The sequence below is a fragment of the Sminthopsis crassicaudata genome, chromosome 1 (genome assembly GCF_048593235.1).
Source record: "Sminthopsis crassicaudata isolate SCR6 chromosome 1, ASM4859323v1, whole genome shotgun sequence".
In the NCBI taxonomy this organism is placed as follows: domain Eukaryota; kingdom Metazoa; phylum Chordata; class Mammalia; order Dasyuromorphia; family Dasyuridae; genus Sminthopsis; species Sminthopsis crassicaudata.
The window spans coordinates 742,608,526-742,630,603 of record NC_133617.1 but is presented as its reverse complement, the minus strand read 5'-3'; the positions used below and the strand labels follow the sequence as shown (position 1 = coordinate 742,630,603).

Genomic DNA, 22,078 nt, shown 5'->3' with positions numbered 1-22,078 from the left:
GGACTTATTTCCTAGAATCAAATTCAAATCGGCCTCTTCCCAAGGTCCACCCATAATCCCCCAGTGGGACTAGGGAAGGTCCTCTGGTCCATAGCCCGGTCTCTGTGTCCAAGAGGCCCATCATTATTTTTTGAATTGAATTCTTAGCATGACTGCAAGTGTTAGAGGCAGAGGTTGGCTCCCCAAGCTCGAGGGCCTGCTCAAAGCTCAAAGTCTCCACGACCTCTCTGAGAGTTAGCAAATCTCTTTTCAGGACTGAGACCAGCTCTGCTTGGCTATCAGCTATGCAAGTCAAGTACATTTGTCTTTCTCCATTTGTCCCAGATGAATCGCCACCACAGGATGAAAAGGTTCTGAGGAGGGGAGGGAAGTGCTGCAAACATTTTAATGAGAGTGGGTACCTGATTGCTCGTCAAAGGAAGAAAAAGCAACACACTCCTGTTTCTTTCTCCTTTGATGTTCAGAATCGTTTTAAGAGACAGGTCTCTATTGTCTCACTTTAGCTGTGCCATGATACCTCAATTAACAAATCCTCTGGGAAGAAAATCTCTTTAACAAAGATAGTCCAGGCTTATATGGAATTGGAGGAAGTTCTGAAGCACCTAGGGGCTGAGTGTGTGTAGAACAATAACAGCTGAGGAGCGAAAGGCATTGGAGCTTTCTTAGGGATTAATCCCCCTTGTCCAGACAAGGACCTGATTCTGCCTGAGGGAAAGGCTAAATCCGGGGGCTTTGGGTGGCTCAGTCACCCAGAAATGGTAGACCCACTTCTCTCTGTCTCTCTAATCTCTTTAGATGATTTCATTAGTTCCCTTGGGTTCAATTATCTATTTTTATGCAGATGATTCCCAAACAAACATCCCTCATTTTTCTTCAGCTCCAGACTCACATGTCCAGTTGCTTCTTAGAAATTCAACTACCTGAATGCTTCATAGGACCCCACACATGTCCAAAATTGAACTCATTATCTATACCTCCATATGCTCCCCTATTTTTTCATCTTTTTTTTCAATTAACAAGCACTTATTTTCTCTCTCTTCGATTCTCCTACCCCATTTAAAAGAAAAACAAAATCCTTGTAGCAAATATGCATTGTAAATAAAACAAGTCCTATACTGGCAGTCTAAAACATTTGCTTTATTCAGCATCTTGAGTCCAGCAGGTGGACAGTGAGTTTAATCTTGGGTCCTCTGGAATTGTGATTGGTCTATGCATTCACCAGAATGAGGTCTTTCAAAGTTATTTGTCTTAATATCTATGTATCTATATCTATATCATACTCTCCTGACTGCTTACTTCATTCTACATTAGTTCAGATAAGTCTTCCAGGTTTCTCTGAATTATTTCTTATGGGATAATAAACAGAAGAAGCGATACAAGGACACACTCTGAAGAATTCTGGGATCTATTGTGAGACATGGGAGATACTGACACCCAGGATGGCATATTCACATGACAGAAGACTCCATGAGCAAAGCAGAATGGCAGTAGCTCAAAAGAAATAGGGTGAGATGCAACAAGTTAGAGAGATCTCCACTCTAAATGTTCACATGGACTATTTTTCCCGTGTAGAAACTTTTTGAGTTCATATCGGTCGGACTGATCAGTCGAGCACATTGTACCTTGACTAACAACATATTGATGTCACTTGGGTTTTTTTGAGAAATAAAGACAACAATGAATTGACCAATGGTACAATAGCATTCCATATTCCAGAGAGCCCTGGATTGTCATTGGGAAAAACTGAATACAAGTCTAGCCTCAGATATGTACTAGCTGTGTGACTTTGGGAAAGTCACTGAACTCATTTGCTTTTAGTTTTCTCAACTCTAAAACGGAGGTAATGATAGCACTTACAACAGAGTTGTGAGGATCAAATGAAACAAGATTTATAAAGTGCTTAGCACATTTCTTGGCACATTGTAGGTACACAGGAAAAGTTTATTCCTTTCGTTTTCCCTTCTCCAATTGATGACCCACTCTTATTTTTATTTGGTTCTATCAAAAACACTAGCCTTCTCTCTATGTTTGTGATCTCTTTCATTCTGGAAATCCAAACAGTGGCCATGTCCATGGATTCTATCCAAACATTTTTTGTGTCCTTAACTTTCTCTGGATTTATGTGGCTCTAGCTGAGGGCCTTATCACAGCTCATATGTTCTGTTACAATGTCTCCTGACTACCATCCACATCATTAGCCTTATCCCTTTGCTGATCTCCTTACACAGCTCTTACTTGTTTTTCCATATATATATATATATATTACTATATATATATATATATATATATATATATATATATATATATATATATATATATATATATATATATATATATATATTCCATTTTCTTGTTGTTTTTGGTCAGTTGTATGCAACTCTCTGTGATCTCTTGGCAGATATTGGAATGGTTTGCCCTTTCCTTTTTCTTCTCCAGTTCATTCTTCCAACTTTTACAAATGAAAAAAACTGAAGCAAACAGAGTTAAGTGAGTTGCCCAGGGTCCCACAGCTAGTAAGTGTCTAAGGCCAGATTTGAACTCAGGTTGACTCCAAACCCCACACACCATCTACTGTGCCATTAGTTGTCTACTCTCTTACTCTCTATTTACACAAGCTCTTTGCAGTGCTTGAGCTACTCACTCTCTTCCCCTTTGTTTCTCAGGTGAAATTTTACTTCTTAGACTAGTATTTTCCCCACCCTCCAATTAATAGTATTCTCATTCCCCCACATTATCTGCACCTAATAACTAATAGTCTATATATTGTTTTTCTACCTAGTAAGATATAAGCTCCTCAAGGGCAGGGACTGATGGGTTTTGCCTTTGTTTCCTACTGACTAACCCAGGGCTGCCTGGTATACAGTAAGTATCTAATCAATGCTTGTTGAATTGAAGTGAATTAAACTGCTGAACTGAACTGAATTGGATATTGAGCTCAGTGCAGCCTCATGTATGCCATCTTTCTTTATTCTCCCTCTTTGTTGTTAGCATTACCTCTAGAATTACTTCATATTTACTTCTCACTTTTTGTATTGATTCTTCTTTCCCCAGAAGAATGGAAGCTTCTTGAAAGAAGGACCCTTTCATTTTTATATTTGGGCCCTCATCACCTTGAACACAATAGTTTCTCCATTAATGCTCCTTGAATTGATTGGAATTGAGAACAGAGGTTCTGACTCTGGAGTAGGTCTGCTCATTAGGCAAAGGTATAGTCCACTGAGAGACCAAGGCTGCACCTGACACTTCAATCTAAAAGGGATCTGAAGGGCCATCTTCTTCTCATTTTATAGCCAAGGACACCAGAGAGGTGTCTTGCCATTATCACACAGGTCTAGGGAGCCATTCCAGGTTCTGAATTTAAGTTCTTTGATTCCAAAGCTGATACAATTTTTTCTAGATAGTTGGTCGGATGGAAATGAGGAGAGGTGCAATGAAGACTTTGTCTCCTTTATCAATTCCTCTTCCATTCCCCATAATTTTAATTTCTGGTATGAATGAGCTATCTCTTTACTCGATAACATTTAACAGTCCATACAGCATGTCTATCAATCAGTCAATGATTATTTATAAACCACCTACTATGGGCTGGGCACTGTGCTAGGCACTGGAAATAAAAGTACAAAGAATGAAGTGATCCCCACTGGAAATGATGTCTAGCCAGTTCCAATGGTCTTGTGATTGAGAGAGCTGTCTGCACCCAGAGAGAGACAGTACACACTGAGTGTGGATCACAACAACAGTTTTACTCTTTTTGTTGTCCTTTGCTTGCTTTTTTTTTTTCTTTCTCATTTTTTTTTTCTTTTTGATCTGATTTTTCTTGGGCAGCATGATGATTGTAGAAATATGGATAGAAGAATTGCACACATTTAACTTATATTGGATCACTTGCCATCTAGGTGAGGGGTAGGGGGAAGGGAGAGAGAAAAAATTAAATACAAAAATAATATGGCGCCTGGGATAAACAAAAGATGATAAAGCACCTCCCTGTATTCCTCAGCTGTCATTTTGCCAACTCCCTTTGAAGAACACCCTAGAAAAGGCCTATTTGCAACCCAAACACCACTCACTTAACAAAATTTGCCCAAGACAATAATAGTGACTCTGTTAGAGAAGACTCTTATCCTGGAACTTTGGATCCCTGAGAGAGTTCCTGGGCAGGCTGCCTTCTGGGTGTTGGCCTGGTTTGATTATTCTTTGTTCCCTGTGAACTGTTCAGTACAAGTTCCCCAGGATCTCCCCACCCTGAATAGCAAGTTGGACTTTCCTGGTTCCCAGTGATTGTTTGCAATGCAAATGGCCAGTCTGCAGGCATCGGGTACCATAACCATGGTAACAGAGGAAGGCAAGTTGGCCTGACTTCCTTGGTGAAGGGTAAGCCCTGCCCGCTTTTGCTTCTGCCAGCAGGTCAACCTGCATTAAAGGAACAGGCAAGCCTTAGAAATCATATGACTGGGGTTGTTATCCTCCCCTCATTTCCCCACCCACCTTTTCATGGAGGTCAGGATCCTCTGGGCTTGGGACATTTTTTTCCTTCTTTTCACTTCCTCTCATTGGTTATTTCAGTGGCTACTTCCTTTTCTGTGGATAGAAAGGAAAATAAATATCCAACTTCCTAGGATCTGGAAGGCTCCTCCTTGGCAAGTGGATCCCCTTGGCCCTCCATGACTGTTCTGTGGATGAGCCCAGAAGCTGCAGAGAGCCGAAGTCCTTATAACCCAAACTTCTCATCTTTAATTCAGACAGATACCAAACAGAGGCAGGAGCCTCCAGCCAACCTGGGATCCCTTGTGTATGAAGGTGAGTGCCAATAACATAGGCCAGATCTCAGCTCAGAGGCTCCCATATTTCAGTATGGTAAAACCCAATTGGTTATTTTTTCTAAGAAAGATGGCAGTCTCGTTGCTTATATTCAGGGTTAAAGATAGAGCTCGAGAGGATTTCTAGGACTGTCTAACCCACATTTAACTTCTGAGGAAATTGAGGCTCAGGGATGATAAATTACTTGTTCATTTTCAATTTTGGTTTTCTGTGCTGGGATCAGTCATGGGCTCCTCCTCAATCTGGGAGGTGTTTAGCCCATAACAAGACTATCGGCAATTGGGAAAAGAAATCTGATTACGAGAATTGTTTCCTAGACAGAGCCTGATCCTCCAAGGGCTATCCGAACAGCTGCTGCTAACATGGCAGCAGATGAGAAGACAATTTCCTTTTAATGCAATGGACACCTTAGTCAGGTTTCTGAGTGACTCCGGTATTCTGTTGAGAGGTTCAAGCAACACTTCTGAGGTTGGAGGCAGAAAATATGTTCTTCCTTCCCTTTCTTTGGAAGGTATCCGTTATTTCTCACAAGCCCAGTGTTGTTTGCACCTGTTCTCACCTAATTTAAGGCTAAGGTAAGTCACATCTCATAATGGAACTAAGTCACTAATTTACATCCCTGGATCCTGGGGAATTAATGTGGTAGGAATGAGCTTAGGAGTGGGAACAGGGCTCCTGGAGAGTGACAGAGTTCTGAGATCATCGCTGTAAGGCTAGAAGGGAGCTCAGGGCCACAAGTCCAACTAGTTCATTTTGCAGATGAGAAAACTGAGGCTTACTACAGATTATAGGGGCACCTGTGTAGTCCAAACTGCTGTACAAGGCCAAAAATAGGAAGAATAAAGAAGGATGTGATTAAAAGAGACACACATGTAGGTCATGGCTCCTTTTTATTAACAACTTTTTCTAATTACTCCATCACTGAGGAAACATAGCTCTGACATCTAGGTAGAGAGTTTGGCTTTATTTGTTCATTTGGCTACAGGGGGGTAGGAAGGAGATGGAACCTAAAACAGTGATTTTATTCTGTAGGAAACTCCTGGTATGGAAACATCCTCTACTAAAGAAAACATGGAACTTGTCCTTAATGTATTATTTTAACTGAGTTGCTCAGCCACTGAGAAGTTTAGGGACTTGCCCAAAGTTGGTATTTTTCAGAAGAGGGAGGTATCCAGGAATATCCTTCTACCCAACATATCACAACAGTTCTTTTTCTTACTGTATTAAAATGGAAAAGATTGCCTAGCAGAGAGAAAGAGAAATCATTAAATAATTATTCTATAGTGAGAGGTAATTCCTGGTAATTCCTTTGGATTGTAAGCTTCTTGAAGGCAGAGACAGTCTTGCCTCTTTTTGTATCCTCAGTGCTTAGCATAGGGCCTGGCAATAGTCGGTGCTTAATAAATGTTTGTTGTTTGAGTGACTGATAGTGATAGATGATTAAGATTTATAAGAACTGTGACAAAGAATGCTGGACTGAGAACCAGGAGTTAAGGCCTGTTCTTACTTGTCTCCTTCCTCTCTTTGTCTGTTGTTTTTTGTGTTGTCCTCCTCTTGTTCTTCTTCTATAACATTAGTAATCACTTTCATGACGTCTGAATTTCCTAATTTATCAGGAAATGTCTCAGGTTCTTGGGGAGAAATTGATTTCCCAGATTTTCTTCACTGATTCAAGTACCAAATCTACCTTCCTGACACACCCAGCCTACAGTCCTACTTCTGATTTTGGGGAAAACACCCAAATCTGAACTGTATTTTGTTTTTGCCTTAACATTAAGGATATGTATCTTCAAAATAAAGAGAATAGAATCAAAATGGCTTTTGAAAAAATTAAAACACTAGTTGAGTAAAGAGCAAATAAGAGAGCTTTCCCGGTTGCCCTCAATGAATCCAGGCTAAATGAGCCAAAGTATATTACAAAGTACAGAAATAACTCACAGATGTGATGACTTGATGAACACTGGAAAAAAGACCAGTGATCAGGATGATCAAGCATGAGCTCATTAAAAAACAATTCATTACATCGATGTTGTATTTCTGGGTGGTCACAAGACATTTGAATGAATGAAAAAGCTTTTTATTAAGCACTTACTGCATGCCAGCCACTGTTCTAAGTTGTTATTATTCAGTTGACCAATTCTTTGTGACCCCATTTAGGGTTTTCTTGGCAGAGATCCTGGAACAGTTTGTCACTTCCATCTCCAGTTCATTTTACAGATGAAGAAACCAAGGGAAACAAGAGTTAAGTGACTTGTCCAGAGTCACAAAGTTAGTATCTGCTTTTTAAAAAGGAGAGTTAAAAAGGGGGGAGAAATATATGAGTTACCATGTGATGTGGCAGCCCAAAATAGCTAACATGACCCTGAGCTGCATTAAAAGAAGCTGGGAGCTTCCAGGAGTGAAGAGTTCATAGTCCTGATTATCTCTACCTTGGTTGGACAACATCTATAATATGGAGGCTGATTCTGAGAAATACTGTTTGTCAAGGACATTGATCAGCTAGAGAGAATCTGAGGAAGAGAAGTGCAGAGAGAGCATGATGGCAGGAGCCAGGAATATGTGGTCTGGAGAGGAGAAGAATCAGGAGAGATGTGTTGGTTCTGCCAAAGTATGTGATGAGGTGCAATGTGAGGAGGGATGGGTTTGCTCTGGGTGCTCCCACAAGGTCGAAGTGGAGCCACTGGGTAAAGATTGCAAAGGGATACTCAGGCTCATTATCAGAAAAAAATATTCCCGACTGGAACTATTCAAAGTGAAGTGCACTGCCTCCAAAATGGAGACCTTCAAATGGAGACTGAATATTGAGTTGTGATAGACAAAGAAGAAAGGAGAGAGAGAGAGAAAGAGAGAAAGAGAGACAGAGAGACAAAGAGAGAGAGAGACAGAGACAGAGAGACAAAGAGAGAGAGAGAGAGAAGGAGAGGGAGAGGGAGGGAGAGAAAGAAAGAAGAGAGGAGGGAGGAAGGGAAGAAAGGAAGAAGGAAGGAAGGAGGGAAGTGAGAAAGAAAGGAAGAGAAAAGAGAAAGAAAGAAAAGGAGGAAGGGAGAAAAGAAAGGGAGGATTACTATGGACAGTTCTTGGCTTACAGATAGGCCCTGCTCTCAAGGAGTTCCCATTCCAGTTAAGGAGACTCCGCATATGGGATATTTCAGAAACAAATCAGATGAAAAAGTCCCATGGTTCTTGAGGCTTCAGTGGCAAAACAGATGGGCTGGCTTCTTGTTTAATGTAATTTCACTGGCAAAATGATGACAGGGTCACATATTTAGAATAGGGAAGAAACAAAACTTGAACCCAGATCTCCTTGACCCTGAAGCCAGGGATCCAGCCACTGTGCAACACTGTCTTTTCTTTTTAAATTAAAATAAAGCAAATGTAAGACTAAGCTATATCTCTTTATAAATCTGCATTTTTCAATAGAAGCATTAGTCATAAAACTTTATTTAAGAGAATTCATTTGAATGATAAATTTGTGTTGTAAATAAAATGTTGAACTACTTTTTCTGTGATTACAAGCCTGAGAAGCAGTGTGGTAATAAAAGGTCACTGGATATAGAGCCAGAGGCTTAGAAGTAAAGGTCAAAGTCCACTTAGGCATACTACTTATCCAAATTACTCAGTTTCCATATCTATAAAATCTTTGAGATCACTTCTAATTCTAGATCTCTAATCCATAAAAGTCCCTTCCTTTCTTTATGCCTCAATATCCTTATCTATAAAATAAGGGAGCTAGTCAAGCCTTAGGTATAGAACATTAGAAGCAATTTCCCCTCCTGTCTTTCTTTGTATATAAAATAATATTGATTTGGCACCTAAGATCTTTTACAGCTACAAATTTATGATTTTTTGATTCTATCCGCTATTGGAAATCCTTAAAAGATTTTGAGAAGATAAATAGCCTGATCAGATCTAGCTATTGGAAAAATGAGCAGTAGTTCTAGATAAATCTCTGTGTGATTGTCGTTTGGGCTGGATGGCATCTGGAGTCCCTTCTGACTCTGAGATCCTATGATACTATTTATTATTTTTACATACATAGCATGACAATGTTAACTAGACTGATCAACTATGTTGGTCACTTTTTCCCCCCTTCTGAATGCTTTCCTTATTTCCAAAGCTTATATTCACCTGTAAATATGGTTTCTGTAGTTCTGAACAATGGAACTCATTTATCCTACTTGCAAACCTTGGCTCTACATCCTCAGAACTGGCTGCTAGCCTCAAAGTCTGGAGAACATAGAAATTCTTATCTGAACTATACAAAGAAAATGTAAACATTTCCCAGACAGCATTGTCCACCAAATTATAAAAATGATTAGATATTCATCCTGTAGGGAGTGTGTGTGTGTGTGTGTGTGTGTGTGTATGTGTGTAAGAGGAACATATTGCATTTTCTGTACTAAAATCAAAAGTGGTGAGCACCAGCCCTGAATTCAGGAGGGCCCGAGTTCAAATCTAGTCTCAGACACTTAACACTTCCTAGCTGTGTGACTCTGGGCAAGTCACTTAACTCCAGCTTCAGAAAAAAAAAATCAAAAGTGGTATATACATTGGTTCCTTGAGGATCTGAGTTATTTTGCTTTTGTCTTTGATTTCCCTGCATCTGGCACACAGTGAGAGCTTTAATAGACAAATGAATTGTGTTGTGTTTCCTCCTAATAAATAGACATTTTAAAAATTTAAAAAAAATTTTGGGGAGTGTTTTTTGGATCATAAGAAATTTTAAATGAGAATTTGAGCAAGGGACATCAATTCACTAATAGGCCCTATTTTGGATGTATACAAGAAATACTTCCTTGTTGTCATAATAAAGTAAAAGTGGATAATCAAAAAACATGTCACTATGGACTAGTTAATATTTTTCCACAGAAAAACTGAGTCATCAAAATTTGCATTCCTTATCAAAGATTCATTATTAGAAAACATGGAAAATATGCTCAAGAACAGCTCAAACAAATAATGGTACAACAATGTCGACGTGTCTGTTCTTCCTCTGTGAGGAAAGTGTGGAAACTCCATCTAATGGTATAGATTACAATCCATCCATGCATCTTCACTCAGTGTTACTGTTGTTTGTGTGCTCTCCTAAACCTTCCATAGGATTCTATTAAACATGTCTATCATTTCCCAGATCTCTCAAAGTTGGGCAGGGACCAATGAAGAACACAGACTACTTCTCTAAGTCATCTGCTCACTCCCTATTTTAGTGACGTGTCTCTCCAGTTGGGTCATTCGTATTGCAACTTTGGCTCATTTGTTCACTGGTAATGAGTTCCAGCCTGTCTCCCTGCACACATTACTCTTTGGATAATCTTCGCTTTCAATCTTTCACTGATTGTGGTGCATTATGGCAAGGCAGGCTTGAAGTATTACTGGAGAAAAATTGGTTTTAAAGAGATACACCTTTGTTCCTAGGAGAAGTTTGGCGTTGTCCAATTTATCGAATGCTCTTCGGCCATCTCTACTCTTCTTGTTCAATTCTTGTATTGTCCAGTGGTGGTGACATCCTCCAGATATAATTGTACTGATTGCATCAAGGATTTTATAACAATAGCATTCATTCTCGGCACAATTGAAAAGTTTGAATGCAGTGTTTGTCCAAGATATGTGTCTTATTAAATTAGCTCCATGAATCTACGATCAGCTTCATGTCAGAGTATGTACAAATGGCAATTTTCATTCACTTAATTCTTCCCCTTTGGAGATTCTACATCTTATTGAGGAGACCTTGCAGTGAGTGTTTCAGGGCTTGCTACAACTAGGCCAACATAAATGGGACTGTTGGGAGGACCTCACCGACCCATAGGTAATCCTTCCTCCATTTGGACTTTGAACAGGAGGTCCCCTATGACAATGATAAACACCTCTGGAGAACATACTCAATATGGCATAGTTTTCTGATTTATGTCTCACTTGAACATGGTTATTTCTATTATTATGCCGTTTGAAGACTCTTGTGTGATTGTAACATATACCTGAGATTAATTTTCACCTTGCTGTAGGAAAGTCATGTGTACATAATATGACATGAAGCTAACTGTAAGAAAAGTGATCAAGACCTGGGCTTATATCCTATGTTATTACTAGCTTTGTGATAATAGACAAATCAATCCCTCAGTTTCCCAAATTGTAAGATAAGGAAGTAGAACTCAATGTTCTTCAAATTTTCAGCCAGCTCCACTTCTATGATCCTACTATTATGTATGAAAGCATGTGAATTTCCTTCTCACACTTTTACCAAGGATGCTTGTAATTTGTGTATATATTTTAAAAGTTTGGGAAAATAAATATACAAGTTGGCAATTATTTCTATTTTTCCATTAATTTTCCTTCCTTATCTGAGCATCTTTCTCTGCCTGTCTATTCCATTAGAAGCCCCGCTCCCAAACTCTTTCTCCTGTATAAGAAGTCCTTGGTTGTCTAAGTACTTGCTGTTCTTGGGTCATCCACAAATTTCTTGGGTTAATTCCATAAAGCCTCCCTCATTCTTTCACTTCAAAATATAGCCCTCTTCTATATATATTGGGACTAGACCAGCTGTTAATCATGACAATGATTTTTAAAATGTTTAAAAATGGATAATTTTTAAAATGGGATAATAATTTTTAAAAGCAAGACTATGCTCCAGGCATTATGTACAATAGCAATAAGTACACAGTGTCGGTGGGCTCCGGGTGAATTGTCCATTCAAGATATAAAGATTCATGTGTTTGTTCTGAGATCTAAAGCTCGAAGAGATTTGAGAGGCCATCTGGTCAAACCCTCTCATTTTGCACATGGGGAAACCAAGATAAAATCCACCCTAAATCACATGAGTCAAAAGTGAAGGTAACCCAGGGCTTCTGATTTCCAAGTCAGTTCTAAATTTAGCCTCATAACTCAATGAAAAAGTCCAAAGCATTGTTTTAGCCATAATAAATACAGTGAAATATTTAATAACAGTTGTTATTAAGATATGTTTACTAAGTCACAAAAGATTTAATAAAAATATCAATAGCTAAATTAAAATATTTCATTATATATTTTAATAAGTTTATGAATTATTATTATTAAATATTAATTTTATTTTAAAATTATAATATTAAAATATTAACTTATTAAAATATAGAAAAATTATAGCGTTAGAGCTGCAATGGACCTCAGAGGCTGCTAATCCAACCCCTTCATTTTACTCATGATGAAACTGAGGACCAAGGAAGTTTGAAAGGACACGTTATGTACTCTCTGTTTTGGGTATGAGCCTGCCAAAATTATTTTTATTAATTTAGATTAAACTCCTTCCAAAAACTTCTCCAGAGGTCTAAAGAGGAATAGTTATAGCATGCATTTGAAAATCTTTCCAACATAAATAATTTTACCATTATCGTTTATAACATTCTCCAATATTAAACACAATGTTACACTCAAAATAAATCAAAGTTTCAATGTTTAGATAACAGCCTCAGAACAATAGGAATTTAAAATATTAACACACATAGAAAATTATTTTTCTAAAATGGGTCCATTTTTCTTGGACCATTCCCTTTAAGGTCAAAAATGAAGTCCAGAGATGCTTACTTTAGCTGAAGAAGTCTTCCTTCCCTTAATCTGATGACTATCCTAATCAGGTCAAGGCCTGGGAAAAGGTGTGTGTGGGCTGAACCACTCTTACCTGCATAAATCAAGGGCTCCTTGCTCTTTTCCCCAATTCCCTCTTCAGCAAGATTAATAAGAAAATGACCCTGACTTTTTACTCAGTTTGTTCAAAGAAAATGGTTATGAGAGTAAAGGGGAAATTTCATCCAGGGTATTTTTTTTTTTTTTGCATTTTAAGCTTGAAAAAAAGCTGACTAGGGCCAAGGACTTCAGACTTAAGTAGAGTTTGGCTAATATTTTATATTATGCAGCCTAAAGGAAGAAGGAGTTAGTCTATTTCCAGAAGGGACTTGTTCAAGATCACACAAACAACATCAGAGATGACATTTGAGTCCATGTCCTTTGTCTCAAGAGCCAATGCTGTAAGTCTGTACTAATGTGACTTTAAAAAAGATGACTTGGATGACGTCAGTCTCTCCAGAAATGACCTAAGGAGTTTTTAAGGTCCTATCTTCATTTTAAGAGTGAGTTTCCCTATAGTGGAGACATTTGTTGGCCTTCGGCTGTCTCTGGCTCCTGTGGTTTAATGCATTTGCTAATAATGGTGATGGTAGGTTGGTGCTGCTCCCAGAGAAATTCTGAAAATTAGTCACTGGTCCCGCTGTTCTCCTACTCTATCCTTCTGGACTTCTTTCTGCTGTATTCAAAGCAACAAGGGCAGTTGTTCAAGATCATGCAGCCAATCTACACAGAAAAAAATAGTCACGGCTGGCAAGCCAGTTTTTCTTTTCTTTCTTTCTTTCTTTTTTTAAAGCTTTTTATTTTCAAAACATATGCATAGATAGTTTCCAACATTCACCCTTGCAAAACCTTGTGTTCCAAATTTTTTCTCCCTCCCTTAGATGGCAAGTGATCCAATATAGGTTAAACATGTGCAATTCTTCTACACATATTTCCATGTGCACATTTCATGCTGCACAAGAAAAATAAGATCAAAAAGGAGAAAAATAAGAAAGAAAAGAAAAAGCTAGCAAATAACAACCAAAAAAGTGAAAATGCGATGTTGTGATCCCCACTTGGTGCCCACTGTCCTCCCCCTTGGTGCAGATGGCTCTCTCCATTACAAAACAATTGGAACCAGCCTGAAAAATCTTGTTGTCAAGGAGTTACAGCCATCAGAATTTATCATTTAATCTCCCTGCACTTCAGGGTCTTCCTCTGTAAAAAGAAAAGGTCAAACCCAATGACCTCTGAAGTCGTTTCCACCTCCACATCCAGGATCCTTTTAGGATCTTCTCTTGTGGACTCACTGAGACACTCATTTAGGGAGCAGGCTAAAAGAGAGCACAAGGTTATTAACAGCCTTTGCCCTGAGGTGACATTCAATCCTGCTCATAGATACTGATTTCTTGGACTCTGGACAGCACTCTGGAATTAACTTGTGCTGTTTGGAATCATGATCCAGTCACCTTTGAGCCAGCCTGCTACCATTGCTGTCTATTTTACAAGACTAAATGTTGTCAACTACTAGGCTATAATCTAATAAAATAGCTTACCATGACTAATATAGAAATTTGTTTTATATTAAAATATAAAATAAATGTAAATTAAAAAATAAATGTAAAAATCCTTACACATTTAAGAAAAATAAAATATTATTTAAAGCGAGAAAATGAAGTAGTTTTAAATGATTTCCTTTATTATTTTACCCAAAATGGAGTTTTTGATAAAACAAAAACAAAAACAAAAAAACCCAGACAATTAAACTCTAACTACAAGAATCCCATTATATTCACTACACTGCTGGAAACTGAGACTTTCAATCTTCTTCATGGTAGGATTTTAAAATGCTTAAGGACAAATTCTATATCTGCATTCTACTATTCATTCCAAATGCAACAATTAATTAGCAATTATTTATTAAGAACTTCTGATGCATCAGGAACTGTATAGGAAGTTGTAAATGAGAAGACAAAAACGATACAGTATGCACCCTCACAAAGCTTATATTCTGTCAGAAGAGATAAGAAATATACATATGAGCAGATAAAATATTAAAATAATGCACACAAATAATCTATTAAATGGAGATAATGTATGCAAAGCATTTTGTAAGTTTTCAAATGTTATATAAATGTAAGCTTTTTTATAGAATACAAGGTTATGTGAGAAGGAAGAGACTGGGGAAATTAAATGCAGGAGATATTTGAACTGATCTTTGAAGGAAATGAAGGATTCTAAAGGACAGAGGTGAGGGGGGTAGAGTATTTTAGGCATGAGAGACAACTTGGGTAAAGGCACATATTCTGGAGATGCAGTGCCATGTGAAAGGAACAAAAAGAAACCCAATTTGGATCAAAGAATAAGTGAAAAAACTTTATTTATACACAGGCTGGAAAGATATGTTGATGGGGGAGTTTGCATTTGAACCTAAAGGTAAATGGGAGCCATTGAATTTTATAGAGCAGGGTCAGACCTGTGTTTTGGGACTCTCTCCAGCAAATTTTACTTTGTGAGCATAAATCTGAAGGTGATGAGATCCAACAATGGAAACCTAAAAAGCCAAAGAGTATCAGTTTTGAGCAAGTACTTGTCAGATTCTGACAGCCCTGAAAGGTGGTGAGGAGAAATACACAGAGATCTGGAAAGAAAACCATGTTTCCATTTTGTGGGTTCCTTATTATTATTATTCCAAGTCTGTTAATGACATCAAGTCTAACTAAGGGCAACAAGAAAAGCCATGGAAGGTGAAGGAAAGGGTGTGAACAGTTCTGGCTATGGCCATCAGGCAGGATCTGCACAAGTAAGAAAAAAACTAATGATTTTTTTTTCATATACAAGTTCACAGACTCCCCGAAACTTCAGATTGAATGTTAAGAACCACTTTTCTAAGTGAGTTTATGTTGAGTTATGGGGAAAGGGAGTAGGTGACTCAGTAGATGGATTATTGGTTTTGGAGGCAGGAAGAACTGAGTTTAAATCCTACTTTTTATTATCTCCTAGCTGTGTGACTCTAGACAAGTCACTTAATCTCCTTAAAGTCTCAGTTCTTTTTCTGTAAAAGGCGATAATAATAGTACCTACTTCCTAGGGTTATTAAGTGGGTCAAAAGAGATATTATACATAAAACAATATATATATTAGGGCTAAGTAGCTTTTAATTTCCATTTTCCATTCCCTGAATTTTAAAAGTACCCAGATAGAGAAGCGGGTCATTTTTTGTAGGAGGAGATATTTTCTATTTACCACAAGCTTCAGAGGAAGTAATATGGTAAAAGAAAAGCTCTGCATTTGACGTCAAATGATATGGGCTCAAATCCCACCCCTTTCTCTAATTACTTGTATGACTTTGGGCAAAATTACCCCTTTTCCTCTCAGATTTATTTATCATCTGGAAAATGAAGGCCCTTACTAAATGTTTGTTGATTGACATGATTACTTTGAATGTCATTTCCAATGCTTCCTCTATGATTGTCTGAGCCATGATGAAGAGTAAGAAGCTGTTGATTTTCTAATTTTAAGCATTTTGCAAACCTTAAAATTCCCTAAAAATATTATTGTTGATTATTGTATTTTTTGGCCGCTGGGTGGTACAGTGGATAGTGTTGGATCTGCTCTTTGGAAGACTCATTTTCTAAGTTCAATTTAAGTCTCAGACACTAACTGTGGGACCCCCAAGCAAGTCACTTGACCTATTTGCCTCGGTTCCCTCAAATCATTGTAAAATGATCTGGAAATGGCAAGCTATTCCATTATCTCTACCAAGAAGATCCCAAATGGTCACCATGTGTTAGATAAGACTGAACAACAAGTAGTATATTTTAGAATTTCAGAATCAGAATTGGAAATGATCTTAGAAGACATATAGTACTGTTTTACAGAGAGGGAAACTGAGGCCCAGGGAAATGACTCACAATACACAATCAGCAGAAAGCAGACCTATTTTTCTGATTATAGCATTGAAAGGAAGGCAGCACAACACAATAGAAATAGCATTGACTTTGGAGGTGGGGGCTCCAGGGACCAGTCTTGGTTATGGTACTTATGAATTGGGCAAGGTCTTATCCTCCTCAGTTTGACATTAGGGGGGTGGGCTGGGTGACCTCTAAGGTCCCTTCGAGCTCTAAATCTGGGATTCTAAAATACAATAATAGCTAACATTTAGAGAGAGCTTTAAGGTCTGCAAAGCACTTTACATATATTATCTCATCTGATCCTCCTCACACGCACCCTGGGAGTGAAATGTACTGCTCTTCCCACTAAGTCACAATAGAATATAGGAATGGAATACAATTTTAAAGTTGGAAGAGACTTTGGAGGGAGTCGAGTCCAAGCCCGTGATTTTATCCATAAGAAAACTAAGATCGAATATATTAAAAGGCAGAATATGTTGATGGCTTCAGTGCTAGACCAAGGGTCAAGAAAACCGGGTTCATTTCTTTAGTTTTACTTTAAACAGAAAGACCTCGAACTAGGGCATTGACAGCCTAGCTGTCTTCCTGAGGGTCCACCCATCCAATGGAAGCTATGGACATGCTCTGGCATCTTTTGCACCTTATTAGCAAGTGAGAAGGGAGAGTGGGGGGAGAGAACAGGGGGTTGAGGCTCTCTCTCTGTATAGATTACTAATTCTACCAAAAGTGGCCAACAGAGAATGAAGACATAGCTGTCTGCAAGAGGGCAAAGAATACTAATGATGTTTATTTTTGTTAATAATCGTGTCAAGGAGGAAGTAGCTTCAAATGCACATGAGGAAGCTTGAACCTTGAGTTCTTCTCTGAGAGGCAGGCTTTCCCTCTCCCTTATTCCTAGCTGGAAGAAATTTCACGAAATTAAGACTTTTGCTATCACACAGGCAAAAATACTGTGCTTATTTCACTTCCTTATGAGGCATTTTCATAGCTACCTAGAACATGACAGCATGAGTCATCTAGAACATGACACCATGAGTCATCTAGAACATGACACCATGACATTGAGAGGCTCTTATTGACTTTAACTAAGAGGTTTTATCTAACCCTTGATAAGGGATGTAAAGGCAAATAATTATCCTGTAGGTCATGCAAATATTTCCTCATAAGACATGGCCACCAGGTTAGGTAATTCTTTATTGGGTACTAGAAGCAGGTAGCAGTACATATGTGATCCTGCTCACAGGTGCACTGGGGAGATTTTAAGGTAGAATCTTTCACCGTAATTTGGAGCCCCTTATTGTGCTTTGCAAGTATCACATTAGAACTTTATATGGATCACCAAGGCAGGACAGGGAATTAGAACTGGGAGAGATGAGGTAAAGAGGGGAAAACAAAAGGGGGATCAACCTCAGCTCCTCAGCTCAAGACTCTAAGGTTACTCATAAAAGAGTAAAAAGGATCCACATGTGAAGAATGTTTGTAGCAGACCTTTTTTGTAGAGGCAAGGAATTGGAAACCAAATGGATGCCCAGCAGTTGGGAAATGGTTGAATAAGTTATGGTGTAGGAATGTTATGCAATATTTATTGTTCTATAAGAAACGATGAGCAGGCTGATTTCAGAAAATCCTAGAATGGTTTAAATGAACTGATGCTAAGTGAAATGAGCAGTCTTTGTGACTCCAGACCTGGTCCTCTCTACACTGAGGCACCAAAAGTTGAATCAATCCTATTAACCATACCTGTAAAATCCATTAGCATCTATGTGGGAGATGAATTAGCATAGACACATTAAGCAGGAAGACAATTTAGGACCTAATGAGTGCCTAAACTAGGATGGAGGCTGTGAGAGTGGAGAGCCAGTATATGGATGTGGTAACATGGCAGAAGAGCCAAGTGGTTACAGTGAGCATCAGTTCTCAATGTGCTCAGTTCTGAGCCATAATGAGGTGAGACTGCTGAGGTTTTGTGCCACGTATCAGCATCTAAAGAGGTATTGCTGTCTTCCCAGCTCTGGTCCAAAGATGGCCATCTTGAACCCCATGCCTTGTGATCATGAACTTCAAAATCCCTTTTACCTGCTGCCTCACCCCAATAAGCTCATCCTTATGCATTTCAGCTCTAATTTTCCCTAGTTCCCATCTTTCTCCATTCTCTGGGAACTTCCTTTATTATTAATACACTCTCATTCTAAGCTCTCTTCTTTTTACTTCCTTTCTATATTCTGTGGCTCCTTCAAACTCACCTTTCTCCTGTGCTATCCTCAGGATTAGATGCGACTTTGGGGCACAGGGTGAGGAAGAATTACAAAAATCCTTGCTTCCCATTACAACTTTCAACCCTTCTTTTTACAGACACCACCAACTCAGAACCACACATTCTTTAAAGTTCATTTATTTCATGTCCTACCATCTGCTACTGCTCCTCCTTCCTAACCAGACTTCCAGGCATTAGCTGTAGAAAGAGCTAAGTCACTAGGCTCAGAAATCTCTGATACCATTCAGCGTCTTCTTCATCCAGACATTTTCCACCCAACCGCCCAAGAACATGCCCTGTTTCCTTCTACCTCTTAGTCTGAAAACCATAATGGAATCACCACTGTCATTGACCTCAACAGGGCAAGTCCATTTTCCTCTGCCCCTTTTTTCCACTCATCATTTTTGTGACTTCCCATACCATGACTCCCTTTTGATTCCACCACTCCCTTATTTGTGTAATTATATACCCAGTGCTTGGTACATAGTAAGTACTCAATAGTTTTCATTCCTTTTCATCCCTCTATCCATCCATCCATCCATCCATCCATCCATCGATTCATTCATTCTGTCTTTTCCAGATTCCCTTTGTTCTATCATCTATGAACTTCCAGGTTATTCCCTCTGTTCTTAAAAATGCCAGGGCCTGTTTTCTTCTGTAATTTTCTTCTAACCCCTAAATGATCCCAATAACCTCTCCACCTCATACCACTGCTCATCTACCCTGATAAATGAATTTGCCTAGGTACTGGAATTCCTAGTAATGGCTCTCTACTTGAAAGTTAAAAATGAGAATAATATCCAATTTTTGGAATGACCTGAGAAGGTGATTTAGAATGGGCTAGGATAGAGTGTTCATGAGTGGAGGTTTGGTTCTCATCCCCAGTGCTTTGCCACAATATGAGAATAGAGAAGGGAACAAAGGGTATAGACTGAGGCTTAGAATCCCCAGTTCTGTGGGCCATTGTGATGCATGCCTGGGGCAGGGCTGATGTTTTGATCACTAGATATCTCTACCCAGAATATACAAGTGTAGAACAGATAATGTCAAAGAATGGACAGATCTTAACTGCTACAGCTAATATGAACCATTAGCAGCTGAACTCACCTGTGAGATCCTGTGACAGGAGGCTGAAGATGGAGGAAAACATTATTACTCTTATAAAAACATTTCTACTCAGAGATGAGAGATTATGTCTGTCCATGGGAAGCTATCAAGACATTGTGTGTATGTCTGTGCATATGCTCATATATGTATATGGGTGAATATATGTATATATAGCTATATAGTATATGTGTACATATATGTATATAGTACATGTATACATACATATGTATGTAGGTATGTATATGCATCTACATAGGTAAGGGAATAGTAAGTTGAAATATAATGGAAAAAACATTAATTCAAGATTAGACCCTGATTTCAAATTGCATCCTGCTGTTGTATCTGTCGGGCCTTTGTCAAGTCATGTAATACCTCTGGACTACTATTTCTTCATTTATTTAATGGGTTAGATTTCTTTTTAATAGTATTTTTTTTCAAATACAAGCAAAATCTTGTGTTACAAATTTTTCTTCTCTCTCCCCAAGACAGCAAGCAATCTGATATAGGTTAAACATGTACAATTCTTCTAAACATATTTCTATATTCTTCATATCAAGAAAAATCAGAACAAATGGAGAAAATAACATGAGAAAGGAAAAAAATAAGCAAACAAAAAGTTGAAAATACTCTGTTTTGATTCACATTCAGTCTCCATAGTTTTCTCTCTAGATATGGATATAACTTTCCATCACGTCATTTGGAATTGCTTTGAATCCCCATATTTTTTTAAAAGAACCAAGAGCAATATAGTTAATCATTACATAGTCTTATTATTATTGTGTGTATACACTGTTCTCTTAGTTCTGCTCATTTCACTTAGCATCAGTTCATTTAAACCATTCTAGGATTTTCTGAAATCAGCCTGCTCATCGTTTCTTATAGAACAATAAATATTGCATAACATTCCTACACCATTTCCCAACTGCTGGGCATCCATTTGGTTTCCAATTCCTTGCCTCTACAAAAAAGGTCTGCTACAAACATTCTTCACATGTGGGTCCTTTTTACTCTTTTATGATTTCTTTGGGATGCAGATTTAGTAGAGACGCTGCTAGATCAAAGGGTATGCACAGTTTGATAGCCCTTTGGACATAGTTCCAAATTGCTCTCCCGAATGGTTAGATCTGTTCACAACATCACCAATAAAGCATTAGTGTTCTAGTTTTCTCACATGCCCTCCAACATTCATCATTATGTTTTCATGTTGCTTTAATTTGCATTTCTCAAAATGTCTATTCATATCTTTTGACCCTTTGTCACTTGGGGAATGGTTTTTATTCTTATGAATTTGAGCCAATTATTTACATATTTTAGAGATAAGGTCTTGATCAGAAACACTGGTTGTAAAAACTTTCCCCCAGCTTTCTGCTTCCCTTCTAATCTAGGCTGCATTGGTTTTGTTTGTACAAAACCCTTTTAATTTAATGTAATAAAAATGATTCTTTTTACATTTCATAATGTTCCCTAGTTTTTCTTTGGTCATAAATTCCTCCCTTCTCTACAGCTCTGAGTAGTAGACTACTTTTTTGTGCTAACTTGCTTATTTTTTTATCTCTAAATCATGAAACCATTTCAATTTTGTCTTGGTAAAGGGCCTCAGATGTTGGTCATTGCCTAGTTTCTGCCATATTATTTTCCAATTTTCCCAGCAATTTTTGTCAAATATTGAGTTCTTATCCAAGAAGGAGTGTTTGGATTTATCAAAGACTAGATTATTATAGTCATTGACTATTGTGTCTTCTGAACCTAATCTCTTCCAGCACTCCATAGTACCAAATAGTTTTGATGACCAGTGTTTTATAATATAGTACAGCTGGGTCATCTTCCTTTGAATTTTACATTAAATCAGTGGATTCGATTTCAAAAAAAATTTCCAATTCTAAGTCTTAGAATCCTAGGAAGATATATAACTTGCTTGAATCATGAAATGAGTAAATCAAACTTCTAGTCAAGAGGGGAAGCAAAAGTTTCAGAAGTAGAAGGTTGTGTTGCTGTCTAGGAGGAGAGATCAGGCATTTCAGAGAATCAAGCATGATCATGGCCCAATCGGAGCATGATCAAGTAGCTGATCTGAGTGACATAAAAGATGACATTGCATACATAGTACCAGAGTCAAAATCTGGAGAGTTGAAAGCCAATTAAGAAAAAGAGATAGGGAAGGAAGGGTTGTAAGAACAAAAATGAAGACTAAAATAAACATAAGTGGTAAAATAAGATACGGACCTTTTCATTGTTTGTTAAGGTATAAGCAAATAAATTACAAAAGCAAAAGCAAAAAAAAAAAAAAAAATTGGTCTGTATCTGTTTCCAGGTCTGCCTGAATTTCTCTTTTTTCCTATTTTTCTTCCTTCATTTCCATCCCACATTCTTCTTTTCCCTTCCTTTCATCCCTTTCCTTTTTTTTCTTCCA

At 38.1% G+C, this 22,078-nt stretch overlaps 1 protein-coding gene across 1 annotated transcript in view; it reads left to right on the top strand.

The window, feature by feature from the left end:
- The first annotated feature begins 4,512 nt into the window (after positions 1–4,512).
- The window catches only part of ITPRID1 (ITPR interacting domain containing 1), a 121,231-nt gene continuing 103,665 nt past the window's right edge, over positions 4,513–22,078 (top strand). The window contains exon 1 of the mRNA XM_074284355.1: positions 4,513–4,797. The gene's annotated coding sequence lies outside the window, so the exon portion shown is untranslated. The remainder of the gene's footprint in view (positions 4,798–22,078) is intronic.